At 39.2% G+C, this 17,706-nt stretch overlaps 1 long non-coding RNA gene across 1 annotated transcript in view; it reads left to right on the top strand.

The window, feature by feature from the left end:
- LOC129014494 (uncharacterized) overlaps positions 1-17,706 on the top strand; it is a 120,970-nt gene that overhangs the window by 82,411 nt on the left and 20,853 nt on the right. Inside the window, exon 3 of the long non-coding RNA XR_008494235.2 lies at positions 12,840-12,949. This is a non-coding gene — a long non-coding RNA (uncharacterized LOC129014494). The remainder of the gene's footprint in view (positions 1-12,839; positions 12,950-17,706) is intronic.

Raw genomic sequence — 17,706 nt, 5'->3', positions numbered from 1 at the left:
TGTGCTGCACCCATTAACTCGTCATTTAGCATTAGGTATATCTCCTAATGCTATCCCTCCCCCCTCCCCCCACCCCACAACCGTCCCCAGAGTGTGATGTTCCCCTTCCTGTGTCCATGTGTTCTCATTGTTCAATTCCCACCTATGAGTGAGAACATGCGGTGTTTGGTTTTTTGTCCTTGCGATAGTTTAGTGAGAATGATAATTTCCAATTTCATCCATGTCCCTACAAAGGACATGAACTCATCATTTTTTGTGGCTGCATAGTATTCCATGGTGTATATGTGCCACATTTTCTTAATCCAGTCTATCATTGTTGGACATTTGGGTTGGTTCCAAGTCTTTGCTATTGTGAATAGTGCCGCAATAAACATATGTGTGCATGTGTCTTTATAGCAGCATGATGTATAGTCCTTTGGGTATATACCCAGTAATGGGATGGCTGGGTCAAATGGTATTTCTAGTTCTAGACCCCTGAGGAATCCCCACACTGACTTCCACAATGGTTGAACTAGTTTACAGTCCCACCAACAGTGTAAAAGTGTTCCTATTTCTCCACATCCTCTCCAGCACCTGTTGTTTCCTGACTTTTTAATGATTGCCATTCTAACTGGTGTGAGATGGTATCTCATTGTGGTTTTGATTTGCATTTCTCTGATGGCCAGTGATGGTGAGCATTTTTTCATGTGTTTTTTGGCTGCATAAATGTCTTCTTTTGAGAAGTGTCTGTTCATGTCCTTTGCCCAGTTTCTGATGGGGTTGTTTGTTTTTTTCTTGTAAATTTGTTGGAGTTCATTGTAGATTCTGGATATTAGCCCTTTGTCAGATGAGTAGGTTGCGAAAATTTTCTCCCATTTTGTAGGTTGCCTGTTCACTCTGATGGTAGTTTTTTTTTTGCTGTGCAGAAGCTCTTTAGTTTAATTAGATCCCATTTGTCAATTTTGGCTTTTGTTGCCATTGCTTTTGGTGTTTTAGACATGAAGTCCTTGCCCATGCCTATGTCCTGAATGGTAATGCCTAGGTTTTCTTCTAGGGTTTTTATGGTTTTAGGTCTAACATTTAAGTCTTTAATCCATCTTGAATTACTTTTTGTATAAGGTGTAAGGAAGGGATCCAGTTTAGCTTTCTCCATATGGCTTGCCAGTTTTCCCAGCACCATTTATTAAATAGGGAATCCTTTCCCCATTGCTTGTTTTTCTCAGGTTTGTCAAAGATCAGATAGTTGTAGATATGCGGCTTTATTTCTGAGGGCTCTTTTCTGTTCCATTGATCTATATCTCTATTTTGGTAACAGTACCATGCTGTTTTGGTTACTGTAGCCTTGTAGTATAGTTTGAAGTCAGGTAGCATGATGCCTCCAGCTTTGTTCTTTTGGCTTAGGATTGACTTGGCGATGCAGGCTCTTTTTTGGTGCCATATGAACTTTAAAGTAGTTTTTTCCAATTCTGTGAAGAAAGTCATTGGTAGCTTGATGGGGATGGCATTTAATCTATAAATTACCTTGGGCAGTATGGCCATTTTCACGATATTGATTCTTCGTACCCATGAGCATGGAATGTTCTTCCATTTCTTTGTATCCTCTTATTTCCTTGAGCAGTGGTTTGTAGTTCTCCTTGAAGAGGTCCTTCACATCCCTTGTAAGTTGGATTCCTAGGTATTTTATTCTCTTTGAAGCAATTGTGAATGGGAGTTCACTCATGATTTGGCTCTCTGTTTGTCTGTTGTTGGTGTATAAGAATGCTTGTGATTTTTGTACACTGATTTTGTATCCTGAGACTTTGCTGAAGTTGCTTATCAGCTTAAGGAGATTTTGGGCTGAGACAATGGGGTTTTCTAGATATACCATCATGTCATCTGCAAACAGGGACAATTTGACTTCCCCTTTTCCTAATGGAATACCCTTTATTTCCTTCTCCTGCCTAATTGCCCTGGCCAGAACTTCCAACACTATGTTGAATAGGAGTGGTGAGAGAGGGCATCCCTGTCTTGTGCCAGTTTTCAAAGGGAATGCTTCCAGTTTTTGCCCATTCAGTATGATATTGGCTGTGGGTCTGTCATAGATAGCTCTTAGTATTTTGAGATAGATCCCATCAATACCTAATTTATTGGGAGTTTTTAGCATGAAGGGTTGTTGAATTTTGTCGAAGGCCTTTTCTGCATCTATTGAGATAATCATGTGGTTTTTGTCTTTGGTTCTGTTTATATGCTGGATTACATTTATTGATTTGCATATATTGAACCAGCCTTGCATCCCAGGGATGAAGCCCACTTGATCATGGTGGACAAGCTTTTTGTTGTGCTGCTGGATTCGGTTTGCCAGTATTTTATTGAGGATTTTTGCATCAATGTTCATCAAGGATATTGGTCTAAAATTCTCTTTTTTGGTTGTGTCTCTGCTCGGCTTTAGTATCAGGATGATGCTGGCCTCATCAAATGAGTTAGGGAGGATTCCCTCTTTTTCCATTGATTGGAATAGTTTCAGAAGGAATGGTACCAGTTCCTCTTATACCTCTGGTAGAATTCAGCTGTGAATCCATCTGGTCCTGGACTCTTTTTGATTGGTAAGCTATTGATTATTGCCACAATTTCAGAGCCTGTTATTGGTCTATTCAGAGATTCAACTTCTTCCTGGTTTAGTCTTGGGAGGGTGTATGTGTCAAGGAATTTATCCATTTCTTCTAGATTTTCTAGTTTATTTGAGTAGAGGTGTTTGTAGTATTCTCTGATGGTAGTTTGTATTTCTGTGGGATCGGTCGTGATATCCCCTTTATCATTTTTTATTGTGTCTATTTGATTCTTCTCTCTTTTTTTCTTTATTAGTCTTGCTAGCGGTCTATCAATTTTGTTGATCCTTTCAAAAAACCACCTCTTGGATTCATTAATTTTTTGAAGGGTTTCTTGTGTCTCTATTTCTTTCAGTTCTGCTCTGATTTTAGTTATTTCTTGCCTTCTGCTAGCTTTTGACTGTGTTTGCTCTTGCTTTTCTAGTTCTTTTAATTGTGATGTTAGGGTGTCAATTTTGGATCTTTCCTGCTTTCTCTTCTGGGCATTTAGTGCTATAAATTTCCCTCTACACAGTGCTTTGAATGTGTCCCAGAGATTCTGGCATGTTGTGTCTTTGTTCTCGTTGGTTTCAAAGAACATCTTTATTTCTGCCTTCATTTTGTTATGTACCCAGTAGTCATTTAGGAGCAGGTTGTTTGGTTTCCATGTAGTTGAGCGGTTTTGAGTGAGTTTCTTAATCCTGAGTTCTAGTTTGATTGCACTGTGGTCTGAGAGACAGTTTGTTGTAATTTCTGTTCTTTTACATTTGCTGAGGAGAGCTTTACTTCCAACTATGTGGTCAATTTTGGAATAGGTGTGGTGTGGTGCTGAAAAAATGTATGTTCTGTTGATTTGGGATGGAGAGTTCTGTAGAAGTCTATTAGGTCCACTTGGTGCAGAGCTGAGTTCAATTCCTGGGTATCCTTGTTAACTTTCTGTCTCATTGATCTGTCTAATGTTGACAGTGGGGTTTTAAAGTCTCCCATTATTATTGTGTAGGAGTCTAAGTCTCTTTGTAGGTCACTCAGGACTTGCTTTATGAATCTGGGTGCTCCTGTACTGGGTGCATCTATATTTAGGATAGTTAGCTCTTCTTGTTGAATTGATCCCTTTACCATTATGTATGGCCTTCTTTGTGTCTTTTGATCTTTGTTGGTTTACAGTCTGTTTTATCAGAGACTAGGATTGCAACCCCTGCCTTTTTTTGTTTTCCATTTGCTTGGTAGATCTTCCTCCATCCTTTTATTTTGAGCCTATGTGTGTCTCTGCACATGAGATGGGTTTCCTGAATACAGCACACTGATGGGTCTTGACTCTTTATGCAGTTTGCCTGTCTGTGTCTTTTAATTGGAGCATTTAGTCCATTTACATTTAAAGTTAATATTGTTATGTGTGAATTTGATCCTGTCATTACGATGTTAGCTGGTTATTTTGCTCATTAGTTGATGCAGTTTCTTCCTAGTCTTGATGGTCTTTACATTTTGGCATGATTTTGCAGCGGCTAGTACCAGTTGTTCCTTTCCATGTTTAGTGCTTCCTTCAGGAGCTCTTTTAGGGCAGGCCTGGTGGTGACAAAATCTCTCAGCATTTGCTTGTCTGTAAAGTATTTTATTTCTCCTTCACTTATGAAGCTTAGTTTGGCTGGATATGAAATTCTGGGTTGAAAATTATTTTCTTTAAGAATGTTGAATATTGGCCCCCACTCTCATCTGGCTTGTAGAGTTTCTGCTGAGAGATCCGCTGTTAGTCTGACGGGCTTCCCTTTGTGAGTAACCCGACCTTTCTCTCTGGCTGCCCTTAACATTTTTTCCTTCATTTCAACTTTGGTGAGTCTGACAGTTATGTGTCTTGGAGTTGCTCTTCTTGAGGAGTATCTTTGTGGCATTCTCTGTATTTCCTAAATCTGAATGTTGGCCTGCCTTGCTAGATTGGGGAAGTTCTCCTGGATAATATCCTGCAGAGTGTTTTCCAACTTGTTTCCATTCTCCCCGTCACTTTCAGGTACACCAATCAGACGTAGATTTGGTCTTTTCACATAGTCCCATATTTCTTGGAAGCTTTGTTCGTTTCTTTTTATTCTTTTTTCTCTAAATTTCCCTTCTCGCTTCATTTCATTCATTTCATCTTCCATCACTGATACCCTTTCTTCCAGTTGATCGCATCGGCTCCTGAGGCTTCTGCATTCTTCACGTAGTTCTCAAGCCTTGGCTTTCAGCGCCATCAGCTCCTTTAAGCAGTTCTCTCTATTGGTTATTCTAGTTATACATTCATCTAAATTTTTTTCAAAGATTTTAACTTCTTTACCTTTGGTTTGAATTTCCTCCTGTAGCTCAGAGTAGTTTGATCGTCTGAAGCCTTCTTCTCTCAACTCGTCAAAGTCATTGTCTGTCCAGCTTTGTTCTGTTGCTGGTGAGGAACTGCGTTCCTTTGGAGGAGGAGAGGAGCTCTGCTTTTTTGAGTTTCCACTTTTTCTGCTCTGTTTTTTCCCCATCTTTGTGGTTTTATCTACTTTTGGTCTTTGATGATGGTGATGTACAGATGGGTTTTTGGTGTGGATGTCCTTTCTGTTTGTTAGTTTTCCTTCTAACAGACAGGACCCTCAGCTGCAGGTCTGTTGGAGTTTGCTAGAGGTCCATTCCAGACCCTGTTTGCCTGGGTATCAGCAGTGGTGCCTGCAGAACAGCGGATTTTAGTGAAACGCGAATGCTGCTGTCTGATCATTCCTCTGGAAGTTTTGTCTCAGAGGAGTACCCGGCCGTGTGAGGTGTCAGTCTGCCCCTACTGGGGGGTGCCTCCCAATTAGGCTGCTCTGGGGTCAGGGGTCAGTGACCCACTTGAGGAGGCAGTCTGCCCATTCTCAGATCTCCAGCTGCGTGCTGGGAGAACCACTGCTCTCTTCAAAGCTGTCAGACAGGGACATTTAAGTCTGCAGAGATTACTGCTGTCTTTTTGTTTGTCTGTGCGCTGCCCCCAGAGGTGGAGCCTACAGAGGCAGGCAGGCTTCCTTGAGCTGTGGTGGGCTCCACCCAGTTCGAGCTTCCTGGCTGCTTTGTTTGCTTAAGCAAGCCTGGGCAATGGTGGGTGCCCCTCCCCCAGCCTTGCTGCCACCTTGCAGTTTGATCTCAGACTGCTGTGCTAGCAATCAGCGAGACTCTGTGGGCGTAGGACTCTCCGAGCCAGGTGTGGGATATAATCTCCTGGTGCGCTGTTTTTTAAGCCCGTCTGAAAAGCACAGTATTAGGGTGGTAGTGACCCGATTTTCCAGGTGCTGATTGTCTCCCCTTTCTTTGACTAGGAAAGGGAACTCCCTGACCCTTTGCGCTTCCTGAGTGAGGCAATGCCGCACCCTGCTTTGGCTCGCGTACGGTGTGCTGCACCCACTGTCCTGTGTCCACTGTCTGGCACTCCCTAGTGAGATGAACCCAGTACCTCAGATGGAAATGCAGAAATCACCCGTCTTCTGTGTTGCTCACGCTGGGAGCTGTAGCCCGGAGCTGTTCCTATTCGGCCATCTTGGCTGCCCTGAAAAAATCCTGTGTTTCACTTTTAAAAGACCATGTGTTTCTTGTTAGACCATCTTCTCTGTCCTGTGCTTTCGTCCCAACTCTTCACAGTTCAACATAGGAGCCAATTACAGAGGCTAGAATGTATTTCTTTAGCTCCCTTTGTCTTTACCCTGGTGTTTCTTGCATGCTATCTGGACAAAAAGCTCAAGGCTTTTTTGTCTTTAATTGAATCATAGGAGAGGCTTAACCCCTCCCACCTCAGAGCAGTTATATTTATATGGGGGTAAACATTTAAAATATAATCAAAGGAAAGTGGTTCAAATCGATTTCATTAGAGCATAAAAGTAATTGCCAAGTAGGTTTTAAACCCATTCAAAATATGAATTGCAGGTCTGGGGGGACCACCAGAGGCAGCACTGGCCTCCCAACCCGTATACGCCAGGGCTGCATCTTGAATTTCAAGTCCATGTAGACCAAACCTACCCCTGTGACCACAGAGAGAGAGAGGCAGTCCTGGGCTGCTGGAGAGACCTCTAATCCTTGACTTCACCTCCTCCATTCCCCTTCGCCTCATCACTACCCCATCTCTCCAAAAGCCACAAGTGTGTAAAATGTATTCATTTGCCAGAGGCTGTTTATTCTGTTTAATAGACACCTGTTGTCCCCTCATCCTTTCTTTTTAGATTGTCTGAACAGGCACAAAGCAAATTAGTGCAAAATGCTTTCAGCCAAGTGTCAGGTGGAATCACGGTGAAGAATGCTCCACTCTTGGGCTTTCTAACTCTCTTGGTGCCTTCCTGACAGCTTTGTCTCCCTCAATTATAGCTTCCATGATGTGTTCTCTGTGTGGAGCCCCAAAACCAATACTGTAACTTTGGGAGGTTCTGTTTCAACAAAGACATCTTGAGCTCACTGTGAAAGAAGAAATCATAAGGATTAGAGAAAGGAGCTTTGCAAAGTCTCAAACATATTTTTCTGAATGGGGCATTTCCAGGCTTCTTTGGTTCTTACAAAGATTAGGAAGTTCTACAACCATGCCACATATGAATGATAGGTTGCAGTCCTTAAGCAGGAGACTCATTAATGACCTTGGTTTAAAACAAGCCTTTGGAGCCAGGAACTACTGGCAGCCCTTAATGTCCCTACACAAAATGTGTCTGTTCAAGTACTTCCGATATTACAGGGGAACCTTAGCATGCAACAAAAAGGCAACTACTATTATGTATTGATAATGTTTGTAGTTCTCAGCTCAGCTTATATAGAAATAAGTTTAATTGGAACTTACATGATAATCTTCCAGGTGTAATTATTTTTAAACCATTAACAAATTTTATTTTATTTTTTTGAGATGGAGTGTTGCTTTGTCACTCAGGCTGGAGTGCAGTGGTGTGATCTTGGCTCATCGCAACTTCCACCTCCCAGGTTCAAGTGATTCTCCTGCCTCAGCCTCCCAAGTACCTGGGATTACAGGTGCCCACCACCACATCTGGCTAATTTTTGTATTTTTAGTAGAGACAGGGTTTCACCACATTGGCCAGGCTGGTCTCGAACTCATGACCTCAGGTGATCCACCTGCCTCAATCTCCCGAAGTGCTGGGATTACAGGCATGAGCCACTGCGCCTGGCCCCATTCACAAATTTTAGAAAAATTATCTCCTTCTCTCTATCTCTCTGTCTCCATTGCTTCATCTCTCTTCCTCTCTCTCTCCTTCTCTCATCTGCTCTGTTTCTTTCTATTTTTTTCTATGTCTGATGACGGCATACTATATTTAATATCATCTGGAACCTAAAGCAATTATCAATTATCACTAAAGTTATCATCATCATCCACCTATTTATTAAAGCCTGTGGAATATAATCCTTTTAGTAACTCAAAATGTGGAAAATACAGTAATAGATTCATGTCTACAATAATAATTTAAAATATATGCAAACCGTCTAATTGCCTCTAGTCCAAATGGTACCAATTAGATGACATCTACTGGGATTGCTTTCCAACATAATTGCTCTGATAATCCAAGCTCCACCAACAAAGTGGGCTTTTAGAAGCCATTTGCTGTTGCAGGACTCCTGGAAAATTTGGGTAGACACCTAGACACCTAACTTAAATCTGAGCCAATCAGATCCCAGAAGTATTAGGGATCTGAGTATCAGGTAGACATCTCCGGGAGGCAGAAGGAACATCCATGAGTAACTGTTGCTGAGATTCCTAGGTTGGATTTGGCTTTCCAATTTATCAAATTGTTCAAACTTTTCTCTGATTCTATGCAATGCTTTTCTTACAGATCTTTTGAGGATAGCAACCATAGTTACTTGTGACAAAAATAATCTTATGGAATCAGATTTGGATAGCTAAACATGAGCAAACTTTAAATGAGATATTGAGTGTAAATCTAAAGTCATCTTTTACTCTCAGTGTAATCTCTAAGGCATGGTATTCTGCCTGGCAACCTAGGTTTTAATAATGGATGATTATATTAAGTGTGTAATTTTTCTTTTCTTGGCCTTGATTTCTGTTTTTCTTCTTTTGACAAAATTTAAAAACAGATGAAATTAAATGGAATTTATTGGGAATATAGATAATTTATTCCAAATTAGATGCATTTAGATGCATTAGATGAAGAAAAATATTCATTCAGACAAGTCAAAATGAAAAAGTGGAAAAGTTGAATTGCATTTATAGGTGTTACTTTTCATCTCTTCAGTTTTAACTGGTTGTTTTATTTTATGACATACCTGCATTTCCATGTTTAGGATAGAACATGGAACATGTATGTTCCCGTCTATATTAGGCAATTCTTGCATTGCTATAAAGACTTACCTGAGGTTTAACTGGCTCAAGGTTTTTCAGGCTGTACCAGAAGCATAGCGCCAGCATCTGCTTCTGGGGAGGACTTGGGAAGCTTTTACTCATGGTGGATGGCAAAGCTGGGGCAGGCATCTTCACATGGAAAAAACAGGAGCAAGAAGGGGAGGGAGGTGCTACACATTTTAAATGACCAGATCTCATGAAAACGCACTCACTATGGTGACAACGGCATCAAGTCATGAGGAATCTGCCCCTATTACCCAAACACCTCTCACTAGGCCCCACATCCAACACTGGGGATTATTATTCAACATGAGGTTTGGAGAGAACATACAAACTATATCATTCTGCCCCTGGCCCCACAAATGGTTCTCACAGTTCAGAATATAATTATTCCTTCTCAATGGTTCCCCAAAGTCTTAACTCATTTCAGAATTAATTCAAAAGTCCCATGTCCAAGTCTGAAGTCTCATCTGGAGATGAGTTTCTTCCACCTATGAGCCTGTAAAATCAAAGGCAAGTTATTTACTTCCAAGATATAATGGGGGTATAGGTGCTGGGTAAACATCCCCATTCTAAAAGTGAGGAATTGGCCAAAAGAAAGGAGCTACAGGCTCCATGCAAGTTTGAAACTCAGCATGGCTGTCATTACATTTTAAACTTCTAAAATAATCTCCTTTGACTCCATGTTCCACCTCCAGGGCACACTGGTGCAAGGAGTGGGCTCCCAAGACCTGGGGAAGCTCTGCCCTTGTGGATTTACAGGGTTCTGCCCCAGTGGCTGTTCTCATAGCTGTTGGGTGCATGTGGCTTTTTCAGGCACAGGGTGCCAACTGCTGGTGGATCTACCATTCTGGGGTCTGAAGGATGGAGGCCCCCTTCTCACAGCTCCACTAGGCAGTACCCCATTGGGGATTCTCCAACCCCACATTTTACATTTCCCCTTGTCATGCCCTAGTAGAGGTTCTCTGTAGGGGTTCTGTCCCTGTAGTAGGCTTCTTCCCAGGCACCCAGGCTTTCTCATATCCTCTGAAATCTATGCAGAGGCTGCCAAGCCTCCTTCACTTTTGCACTCTGTGCACCCACAGGCTTTCAAGAGCACATGAAAGTCATCAAAACTTAAGGCAGCTTGTGCTCTCCAAAGTGGCGTTATGAGAAATACCTGGGGCCCTTTGAGCTGAAGCTGGAGCCAGAGTGTCTGGGATGTGGGAAGCCGTGTTCCAAGGCTGCACAGAACTGTGTGGTCCTGGTCCTGGCTCACAAAATTACTTTCTCCTTCCAAACCTCAGGGCCTGTGATAGAAGGGGCTTCCTCAATGATCTCTCAGAAATGCCTATAAGGTCTTTTCCCCATTGTCATGGATATTATCACTTGGCTGTCTTTTATTTATGCAAATTGCTCTAGTAAGTGATTACTCTGCCACCTGGTTGAATTCCTCTCCTGAAAAAGCGTTTTATTTCTTTGCCACATGGCCAGGCTTCAAATTCTCCAAACCTTTATGCTCTTCTTCCCCTTTAAATATAAGTTCCAACTTTAAGTCATTTATTTCCTCCTGCATCTAAGTGTAGGCTCTTAGAAGCAAATAGACCACATCTTAAATGCTTTGCTGCTTAGAAATTCCTTCCACCAGATACCTAAATCATCACTCTTAATTTCAAACTTCCATAGATACCTAGGGCATGAACAGAATGCAGCCAAGTTCTTTGCTAAGGGATAATCCTTGTGACCTTTGCTCCAGTGAGCAAAGCCATTTCCATCTGAGACTTGGTCAGCTTGGCCTTCACTGTCCATATCACTATTAATGTTTTGGTCACAACCATTTAACCAGTCTCTAAGAAGTTCTGAACTTCCTGTCATCTTCCTGTCTTCTTCTGAGCCCTCCAAAGTCTTCCAACCTCTGCCCTTTAACCCAGTTCCAATGTTGCTTCCACAGTTTCAAGCCCTATGCCTTGGTACCAATTTTCTATATTAACCATTCTTCTGTTGCTATAAAGAAATACTTGAGTGTGGGTAATTTATCAGAAAAGAAGCTGACTTGGCTCACTGTTCTGCAGGCTGTAAATCATGGTAGCAGCATCTGCTTCTGAGGAGACCTCAGGAAGCTTTTACTCATGGCAGAAGATGAAACAGGAGCAGGAACTTGACGTGGTGAAAGCATGAGCAAGAGGGGTTGTGGGGAAGTGCCGCACAATTTAAAAAAAAAAAAAAAAAAACAGATCTCCTGAGAACTCACTCACCATGGTGAGGCCAGCAACAAGCCCTCGTGACCCAAACACCTCCCACCAGTCCCCACCTCCAACACTGGGGATTACAATTAAGCATGAGATTTGGAGGGGACATCCAAACTATTTCACTGCCATGGCTTTTTCAAAAATTTTCAAACCACCAATTATAGAACTAGTTTAATTTTTATTCAAATATCTTGAAGCCCATTCCAGGTCACAAACGGTAATGAATTCTATACCATATGATTTCCAACACTTGAGATGATTCTTGGTTTTTGATTTACTTGCCCCCAGATAGATAGTTATATGTTTACTCACATATATCAAATCTTGGATACAAAGGGTACAATATTATGAACCAGGGTTATATATTCCTGGAAAGACATCTTACAAAAAATAAATTAAATAAATGCTAACACATACTATAAACTTTTAATACCTATGTAACAATTCAGTTAATATAAGTATGCCTCAAATGTTCTTTCACGGGGAAGGGAGAGTGGATTTTCATAATGGACTGACCTTGGCTGAAGATGCATGACGCAAGGGTCCAGGGAAGCTGACTCAAAGGTGAAATTATTATTTTCCAGAAAGATTTCCCTATAGCAAATAGCATTTTTTTTTCTTCAAAGAGTTCTAGTGGCTCTCAAGAGTAAGATCATCTTTTGCATACATACCTAGAACACAGAATCTTATGTAGAACGTCCATCATTTATTAATGATTGTTTGCTCTATTTCATTGCTGAGTGACTATGAAGGAGAGTCTATAAATTTCGTCACTTATTGAGAATATAATCTAAAACAAATCATTATCCCTCAAAAGAACCTGACGGCAAATAGGATATAGATAGGTAGATATTAACATTCGAGGAATGTAATCTCTGTGACTGCAGACAAATTTGGTGCCATATTTATTTTCCTAAAATGCAGGAAACTTACATTTTAGGGAAAGATAAAAGCCAGTAGTCTTTACTTTTTCAATTCATAGAATAAAATATTTTCAACTATTTTAGCTATAAGCATGAAGACAAATCTATATAAGTAGACGCAATACAACTATTTTAAAAGCAAAGACAATAGAGCAAAGCAAATTAACAGTTTATTTATGTAAAGTCATCTTCATACATTATTTTACTTAATCTTTATCTCAGTGTGGTGAATGTTATAATAACCATTTTGCAAAAGCTGAGAAACATTTTTAAAATTACCTTAATGCAAATATCTGATAGGTAGAACAACCAGAATTTGAACTCTGGTTGGTCTAATTCCAAAGCCCTGGGCTACCTCCATTATGCCATGTTTCTATTATGAAAGTCACACAATAGGAGGGGAAAATGAGATAATTAAAATGTGTGTTTTCTTGTACATAGCCAATCCTAGCCATCTAATTTCTGGGATATATGGTGAACATTGGTTCCCAGTTTTTTCATTTGTGAAGTCCCTTTTGCCCTGTGGAATAAAATTCATTATGCCTAACGCAAAGCTATTAATATACAAAATAGCCTGCTTTCATTATTCTCATTAGCTAATAAGTATGTTTTTGTTTGAGTGCTAACCTTAGTCTAAAATGAGACAAATGAGACTAATGACTGATTGAAGAAGGGAAAAAGTTCATCACAAAAAATACAATAAATATTGATGATATTATAAGCCATAACAACATTCAATATTGAATGTTTACAAAGTGAACACACTGGCATTTGTCACATCTTAAATACCATTTGTCACAAAGCCTTACATTTTTTTTGAGTACAGGTGATTTAAACAGAAGAGAGGACCACCCCGCCAACAAAATGTCCAGGTCCTATTCCATGGAACCCATGAATATGTTGCCCTACATTGCAAAAGGGACTTTACAGATGTCGGTAAGTTAAGGCCATTGAGATGAATGATTCTGGATTGTCTGGTGGGCCCAATGTGATCAAAAGTTTCCTTAGAAGAGTTAGAGAAGATTTGATAATGGAAGCAGAATCAAAGAGAGATTTGAAGATGCTGCTGTCTTTGGAGAGAATGGCCAGGAGGCAAGGAACACAAGCAGCCCCTAGAAGTTGGAAAAGGTAAGGAAATAGATCTTTTCCCTAGAGCCTCTAGAAGGAACTCAGGTTTGCAGAACATCACCTGGAATTCTTTATACCTAGTGAAACTCATTGCTGACTTCTGACTTCCAGAATTGTAGGCTAACAATATTCATTGCTTTACGTCACTGTGTGTGGTGATTTGTTACAGCAGTGATGGGAAACAAACACAGTAGGTAAAATGGAAAGGTAGAGTTTTGGGTCCTAACTCTTCCAGTTGCATCATAAGGCTCAGTATGATGAATGCTGCAAGAACCACAGAATAATATTAAATGACTATGTTTTGCAAGGCATTTAGGCAGGTACATCCTGTGGCTATGTATCTCAGTAACCTATTTGGGGAAAAACTCATGTGGCAAATATATAAAAATCAAAATTAAATAAAAACCATGAACTAGCCTTTAGGTTAATGTTTTTGTTTGATATCTTAAGTTTTTGCTGAGTGCATTGAACACTCCTGATGCTTAAGATAATAATACATATTCCATTATTTCAAACCCCATGTTTTTTGTTTTACTTGGTGAATCTCTTATTCTTGTTCTCTGCCTTCAGATTTCACATATTAATTCTCCTCTTTATGATGTGAGCATTTTTGACAACATTTGTAATGTGAGTGTATCTAGCACAATGATGGCACAAGGTAGAGATACAACAAACACTTTGAAAGCCTGTAAATAGCCAGATGCAACTTGGAACACTGAGGCAGGAAGATCTCCTGAGGTCAGGAGTTTGAGTCCAGCCTGGGCAACTCATAGCAAGACCCCACCTCTATAAAAATTTTTTTAAAAAAGAGCTGGGTGCAGTGGTGGGTACTAGCTGGGTAGCTGAAGTGGGAGGATGACTTGAGGCTGGGAGTCCCGGGTTGCAGTGAGCTATGATTGCACCACTACTGCACTCCAACCTGGCAGCATAGTGAGACTCTCTCTCTCTCAAAAAAAAAGTATGAAAATTAAAACAAGCAGCTTTCATTTTTTTCTTTATTGAGTTAAGCATAGTAATGATTTAAAAGGGGGCAATGAGAGTCAGTGTAATGCTATAAACTGGAACACTTCTATTCTCTTCAGTTACACTTTAAGAGTAACAGAAACTCTAAAAATCAGTTTGACAATATGCTACAACATCTAAAAAGATGCTATATCCTTTTTCCTGGCAATCTCATTTCAAGGAATCTATCTTAGAAAACAATAACCAAATATATAACAAAATAATTATGTGAGTGATGATGATTAACAATGAAAAATGTGAGGACAATGACTATTATGTCAATTATTTTTTAAACATGTAATACCCTAGGAAATGGGATACAGAATTCCACGTATTAATAGAACGATACAATATTTTTTGCTTCCTTGGTTAAATGTTTTTCTAATTTCTAAAGTTTACACACTTTTTCATATCTCTTATGAATAGAAAAGTTGGTATAACATTTATGTATCCTGTGTATTCCCAAAATAAAAGGAAAATGACTAGATGATTCATTTACTGAGAGCTCAGACACACAAAATGCTTGCTTTAATGTCAGAATCATACCAATTGTCAACTAACATGAATCAAATCTGGTGTGTGACTCTCTAATTATTTACACCTACATAATAACCACCAGATGCTCACTGCAGCACAAGAGTTAGCTTTAGTACTCAGAGCATTTGTATGTAAATGAAATAGATATTGATACAGTACACCCAGGCCACTGGTTTAACTGTTTTTAATGGAACTAATTCATATGAAAGTCAAGCAACAAAAATTTACCACATTTCTTTACAAAATAGATGGCAAGCTATTTGACTAGAATGGTTAAATCAACAAGTATTACCACATATGACTGCTTTTTTTCAAGTGATCAAATTACAGAAAGCAATATGGCTCTTAGAATGGTGCACAGAGCCTACCATTGTCGCTGACTCATACTAGGTCCTCATGGATAGTTCTTGAATCAATGTTTTAATAATTTATTAATGTCTATCAAATTCTTATCACATTTTTTGCTATTTTGACTTTTAAGCAAGTACTTCCAACATTAAAATGCCTTAGTCTGTGCTACTAATACACTCTGAGATCAGTTCCCAGTTTTGTTCTTGTCAGCCTGGTATTAGAATAATAATGCAATAGAAATTAACAAAACCCAAGTTTGAAGCCTTGAATGTTATTCGAACCATATTTTTTCATAGATTTCCCTTTTCATCCAAGGACCCTGTCTCCACAAACTTTGAGGTGAAAATCAAGGAGGAATGCTTTCCTCCTAAATCTCTTCGATATTTTTCAACAGTGCTTATTAAGTTTCCAGTGAGCCCCAGATACATTGTGCCGTAGGGTCTTTCAGAGCAGACAGACACATTCAAGTCAGCTATAAAGCTGTGCTCCACGTGCTACCATCAGTGTAGCCCATGTGTCTTATGGGAATACTTGAGAGAGTGTCTGCTCTGGGTAGCAGACACTACTGACAGTAATGGATGCTGTGGTTTTGCCTGAACACAAATTGTTCCCTTCTTCTGAAAATAGCATCTTGATTCTCTTTGGGACCATTATTGAATGCATGGACTTTCAAACTACACTGTCATGTTTGAATCTCAACTCTGTGAGATCTTGGACAAGTTACTTAACATCTCTGTGCATACTGCTAATCATCTGTAAAATGGGGATATTATGAGGATGAACTGAGCAATTAATCACAAAAGCAATTAGAACAGTGCCTGACACATAATAAGCCCTACAAATTATCTGTTAAATAAATAGACAAATCTTCTCTCCTGCATTCTGTCTCCACGAGATTCTCTGCACTCCCTTGGCCAAGAAGTGGCACTTGATCTAAGTCAAATCCAGTCAGGCTCATTGTTAATAAACATCCTTCTCACACGTATCCTGGTATGTAAGTCTAATTATTATTCTTTAGGGTAGATTCTCTGAAATGAGATGGCTGGGTGACATATAAAAATTGTTAAGATTCTAGTACATATTGTCAAACTGCTTTTTTTTCTTCTTCTTTTTCTTTTTTCTTTTAATTTTTATTTTTCCTTATTTCTTCTAAAAAAATAAATGGGATGCATGTGCAGAACATGTGGGTTTGTTACATAAGTATACGTGTGCCATGGTGGTCTGCTGCACCTGTTGACCCATCCTCTAAATGAGGGGAGTCAAACTGCTTTTTTAGCGAGTTTCTATGACTTTTAGAAAGTAACTGGAGTACATTGAAAAGAAACATTTTGACAGTGAAGCCCTAGAGAACTTCTTCATTAGTTTCTGCTACCTAAAGCCTTAGAGTTGCTGGCTCCTGTATTTCATATAGAAGAAACGAGTATTTCTCTTCTTATGAGAAGATTGAATACTTTTAAATAGGTTTAAGGGTCCTTTGTATGTCTTTCTTTTTATTTACTTATTTCGTATCTTTGATAGTTTATTATTGGGTTGTGGATGTTTATCTTATCAGTCTGAAGTAATATTATAGAAGGTTGGCTTTTTTTTTTTTGTCTATGAAATGAAATTACATCCTGCCATGCAGAAGACTTATACTTTCTACATAACCAAATTTATCAATCTATTTTATGGCTTCTGGATTTTGAGTCATAACTAAGTTCTTCTGCACTTTATATAGGTAATGTAGTTTCTCCATGTTTAGTTAAGTACTTTCACATGTACATTCTTGACTTATTTGTTCTACAATTCTACAACCATTAATTATAGACTAATTTATTCTGGATTATGATGCTTGCCCAGATGGCTATATTTATAAAAAAAAATCTCTTCAATGTTTTCTTCTAGTGTTTTTATGATTCATTCATTTTTGCTTCAATCATTGATCAATTTGTGATATATTTTGGTGCACAGTGGCAATGCAGTAGACTTATGCCATTAATTAGTTTAGGAAGCATATGCTCAAGGATCCAGAGCTCTAGGTAGAAAGTATTTTTACTTCCAATTATTGAGGTATTTATTCTGGCACTACTTAGTAAAAAAACTATCCTCTCACCGATGAACTGTCATAGCATTTTTATTTCCAAAAGCAGTTGACTATAAACATAAATGTTAATTTCTGGTCTCTCAATTGTTTTCCATTTTTCCATATTGCCATTTTTCTGCCAAAACTACACTCTCTTGATTTTTTAATTGTAGCTCCACGGTAAGTTTCAAAACCAGATGGTATCTGCCCTTCCACATTTTCTTCTTTTTCAAGTTTTTTGAGCTCTCATATAAACTTTAGGATCAGATTAAGAATTTCTGCCAAAAAAAATTCTCCTAAAATTTTGATAGTGATTGTGAATTCATAGAAGTATTTAGAAAGGATTACCATTCAACCACTATTTACTCTTCTATCAATGAACATAAAGTATCTCTCCATTTATTTTGATCCTCTTCAATCTCTCTAAGCAATGATGCATTATTTTGCTAAGTTTATTCCTAAGTACTTAACTTTTTTATCCCATTGAAGATACAAATATTTTACTCTCTCTCTCTCTCTCTCTCTCTGTGTGTGTGTGTGTGTGTGTGTGTGACGGTCTCACTCTGTCACCCAGGCTGGAGTGCAGTAGCACAATCCCAGCTCACTGCAGCCT

This window comes from Pongo pygmaeus, chromosome 16 (genome assembly GCF_028885625.2).
Source record: "Pongo pygmaeus isolate AG05252 chromosome 16, NHGRI_mPonPyg2-v2.0_pri, whole genome shotgun sequence".
NCBI lineage: Eukaryota > Metazoa > Chordata > Mammalia > Primates > Hominidae > Pongo > Pongo pygmaeus.
The sequence above is the reverse complement of the archived record's forward strand: the minus strand, read 5'-3'. Positions and strand labels throughout refer to the sequence as shown.